This window comes from Gavialis gangeticus, unplaced genomic scaffold, assembly GCF_001723915.1.
Source record: "Gavialis gangeticus isolate Ggan-Ray unplaced genomic scaffold, GavGan_comp1, whole genome shotgun sequence".
In the NCBI taxonomy this organism is placed as follows: Eukaryota; Metazoa; Chordata; order Crocodylia; family Gavialidae; genus Gavialis; species Gavialis gangeticus.
The window spans coordinates 74,957,440-74,962,036 of record NW_017728993.1 but is presented as its reverse complement, the minus strand read 5'-3'; positions in this window follow the sequence as shown (position 1 = coordinate 74,962,036).

Here is a 4,597-nt window from a genome sequence, read left to right as displayed (position 1 = left end):
CTAAACACAGCTCTAGCTGTAGCCCAGGGGCCCTGTCAGACAGATGACAAACCCTGAACTGGTGGATGAAATGAGGCCAAAACCTAACTTTAGCCTTGCAAGGTATACAGTGTACAAACCTACCCCCAGCTACAACACCCCTACAAGCCACTAGTCTGTTTGGCCTTTACAAAGCCAAACCTGGTAGCTCAACTGACCTCAGCTATAAACTAGCCCAATGGACCTAACTGATACCTGTCCAAACAGTAGCCCTGTGAATCTAGCCAATCCAAGCTTTAACCCCCAACCCTCAGCTGGAGGACCCCACAAAACTAAGCACCAATCTCATTCCATGAGGTAAACAACTACCACTAGACTGTCAAGGCCAACAGAATCAAAACAACACTTATTGTACTGAAGGAATGTGTGTACCTTCTGCATCTATGTCTGAACCCTCCTTATCACCCCCTTTTTACTTCTGTAAGGGATCTGATGACATGATGGGTCCTGTTTGCAATCTGTTCTAATGGCTGTGGCAAGACAGTAGGAGGTATAAATGCTCCTACCTCTGGACCTGACTTTCATTATCTCTTGCAGTATTACACAATTGACAATGTGTATATGGATCAAGATTGTCAAGGGACAAAGTTGCTGCCTTAGCTCTGTATCAGGATATAGGAAGCAATCGTTTTCATATTTACTTATGTTGCTATCTACACAAGCAATTGGTTAAATATCTTCTGGGAATCTGTGCTTGTCTTTTTATCTTCACTGTCTCTTGTCTGCACTGTCTTCTTCTCCCTTGAACAGATGACCTAGCTCATTTCTCCCACTGGGATCTTAGCTATTATTGTACCAAGGTGGAATTTTCTTTATTTGGATATTTTACAATAATGTGCCTTTCCCAGACACACTCATAACAAAAGAAGGGTTAACTACTCCACCTTTGTAGTTGAAGAGAATAAGCTCTAAACAGAGCTGTTCCAGACTTGCAGCTTGTTGCTCATCATCCTTTGAACTGTTAGAACGCATGATAGTACTTTGAAATACAGCAACTTACACATATAACCCTATTGTAGAGTAAGGAAATCTCTTACAATGTAACAGTTTCAAGCTCATTTTAAAATTGTAAAAAAATCTGCTAGAGTTGTTTATAACATCAAAAACTATAAAGATCATCTGTTTTAGCTGGCAAAAAATGTAGGCAGGTCAAAGAGCTGACAGTTCTCTTTCAGATGTCAGCGTGTGAAAGATACTTGATCTGAGCATTCCAGTCAAACATCTGCTCCTACTAATACAGGCCATAAAGATCAGCACATTAGAATAAAACTAAATATAGACTCAGAATTTGAAGAATTCCTTGAGTGAAGAAACTGAAACTGAAATTTCTCATGTGCTTCTTAAAAATGAGCCAGATGCTACAGAAGTCTTGAAAGATAGTAAAATGTAATCATTCTGTTTGCTTCAAAGGAAACAGAGATGATGGGCTTTTGTACACACCATTTTTTTGTGCTTTCTTGCACTGCAATGACATGCCTGTTTGCAGAAGTGGGTTTTCTGGATGCTTTAAAAGTCTTTCTGGTACATTAAAGTAAAACTCCTCGGATTTAGTTTAGTTTGGCTCACCCTGAATTAAAGTGTCACGTCCATGCATTCACACAAAGACACTCAATGATGTGTACCTTTGTCCACCAGATGGTGCTGCAACTTTTTTGTAATTCACCCCTTCAAATTGCTTCAGTTTTTGAATTGCTGCCACTTTTTTTGTACTTTGTGCCATGTGCTAGCTCCCTACTCCCACAGCTGCACAGCAGGACATGGGGTGGGGGTCCTTGAGCTGGGAGGGCAGCACAAGACTGTCCTGCTGTCCTGCAGTGCCAGCCAGGGACAAGACTTAATCCATTTGAAACCTAATATGTGCAAACACTGCTGCAACACTCCAAAAAAACCCAAATTTAAATGTTATAAACCTATTTAACTAAATTAAGTCCCATGGCATATTAAGGTGCCCAATATGTGTAAGTAGAAGACCTCTAAGTGAGGCTGATCTACCATTTTGATATAAAGATTTCATAGATAATTCTTTAGAATGAGGGTAGTCAACCTAAGGACCACAGGATAAATCCAGTCCACAGAGCCATTGTATTTAGCCTTGAACATTGGACCAATTAGGACCTGGATGCTACCACATCTGTCACCACCTCTGGTGGCATTCAGTAGTGGAGAGCTTCACCGTAGTGCAGCCAGGCAGAGGGATGCTTGTCCCATACTGTGACTGGGCACTTTCCTGGTGCTGTAACTGGATGGCAAGGAGAAGAGGTGACAATGGCTGCAGTGGCAGCTAGTTCCTGGGAATGGCTTGCCTTAGAGCCAAGGTTGGTCATTCAGGCCTGCTGGCTGGAAACATCACTGACCATTGTTTTAGATAATGTTTTTTCATACAGATATGGTGGCATACTTCTTTAAAAAGGGAGAAAGCAGAGTAGCAAAAGTATTTTTCTGTGTGAGTATCTGTGTGTGGAGCAGTCACAAATATCACCTAAAGAGGTTTTCTCCTGTCAGCCTGCTGTCTTATTACAAAAAGAATAACAAACTACATTCCCCAAAATAAGAACTGGTAGAAATGATGACTAATAGGATAAAATGATTAACTGTTTGTTTTTCTCATAATGAGTTCAGGAATACAAAATGGCAAAAAATGGCATTATTAGCAATTGGGACTAATAGGAAGGGGGAATATTTTACCACAAAGAGCTTGTTTCTTATGCACAAAAATTAATAACAGAATTTTATCAAGGATGAAATGATAATTAAAAAAATAAAATGTAACCACATTTATTAACCATGTCTAAATGAGAAATATTATTAAACTACTAGCCAAATGCCTGTCAAGAATGATGGGGGGCGGGGGGGTGGAGCCCTGTGGCCCCCCCCCGCCCCACAACCAGGCCCTCTCCTCCTTTACCTCCTGCTGCTTGAGGTCTGGGCCTGCTCCCTCCCCTCCCCCACTGCAGCAGCAGAGGGAGGGGAGGTGTGGGCCTGTGCCTGATGCAGAGGACCAGGCCCAAGAGTGGGGAGAAGCTGTGGTGGAGGGAGCAGTGGGCCCAGGCCACCATGGCAGTGGTGGGGGAATAGGAGGAGTAGGCTCAGAGCTGACAGGGGAGTGGGGGGAGGATGGGCCTGAGACCAATGTGGGGGTGGGCTTGTAAGAGCCGGGGCCACTGCTGCTGGCCTAGTCTCCCCCACCCTCTGTCTGGTCCTCAACACAGCTTTAGAATCATGGCAGCTCTCTGCCACACTTGGAGCACTCTGATTGGTTGTTTCCATCAGCCAACCTAAGTGCAAATAAAGCATTATTGACAGACAGACAGACTACAGCTTTTATAATATTAGAACATTCAAGAAGCAACAAGAAAAAGCAACAATAGTATTCAAGCAATTACTTAGAAAACAAAAATATCAAAAATTATTTACATGCAAAATAACTTTTGCAGTTAGAAAAATATACAACACAGTCAAACGCAGCATAGCAAAGTATTTTAGGGGTGGTAGAATCCCCAAATGGAGATTGAAGCAAGTCAAAGAGTTACAAGGCAATTTTTCTCTTGCTCCACACGTAAGATGTATTTCTACAAAGGAAGAGTTCTTGTTCACAAGGACAAGACAGAGACTTTATGTGTCTCAAAGGAAGTTGAGAATTAGCTAAAGTGTCAGTAGCAAAATGGAGATTCTTAGCAGTACTAAAATAATCATTAGTGTTAAAATTTAGGGATGAATATTAGAAAATCAATAGAACAAAAGATAACTGTCAGCCATAAACCTTCACAAAAATCTGATGACAGAAGTTGTGTACAGTCATTAAACGTAGATCAATAGAACCAAAGTTAGTCCAGTAGAAATGCTTGGTGTGCAAATGCTCACATTGCTTTGTGCAGTTTGAAAGTGGTGTACCCTGTGCAAAGTTGGAAGTCTAGATGGATAGGGGTTAGTTGGTTTAACAAATGCTTGTATACCTGCCAAGCGATAGAAGCTCACCTCACTGTCCTCCAGGCATATCAGTGCGCGGTGCCCACCCGCTCCTCCCAGAGAGGGACTCTGTGACTCAGCTGGACTCTACTGCTCCAGCTGAGCCACAGACCAAACCCTCCCACCGTCAGCCCCTGGACTGGGAAAGTCAGGTACTTCTCCACAGTCCCAGGGTTGTCCAGATGCTAACCCCCCCAACCACAAAAAAGCAGGTGAAGCCACCCACCAACACTCTTCCAAACCCATCAGCATGCTGTGGGGCACATCCAAGCTGGCACCTGCAGCCCCATGCCTGAATAGATTCCCCTCCCCTCCAGCTCTTGAAACCCCAGAGCTGAAGCTCTATATGCATGTCTGCGTGCTAGCTTAAAGTGCTGCAGGGGGTAGATATCCACCCCCATCATGGTACTTTGGATTCCCATGTCTGCAGCTCTAGAGGTAGGCTGCAGGTACCGGCTGAGGGTAAAATGAAACCCTCTATCCCCAAAATAAGAGAAAGGGAACTTATTCTGTCAAACAGCACCCTGGAATAAAGATTGAGCACACCTATTTCACTTCAACAGAATCACTTTAATGGAAATCTGAACTTAAT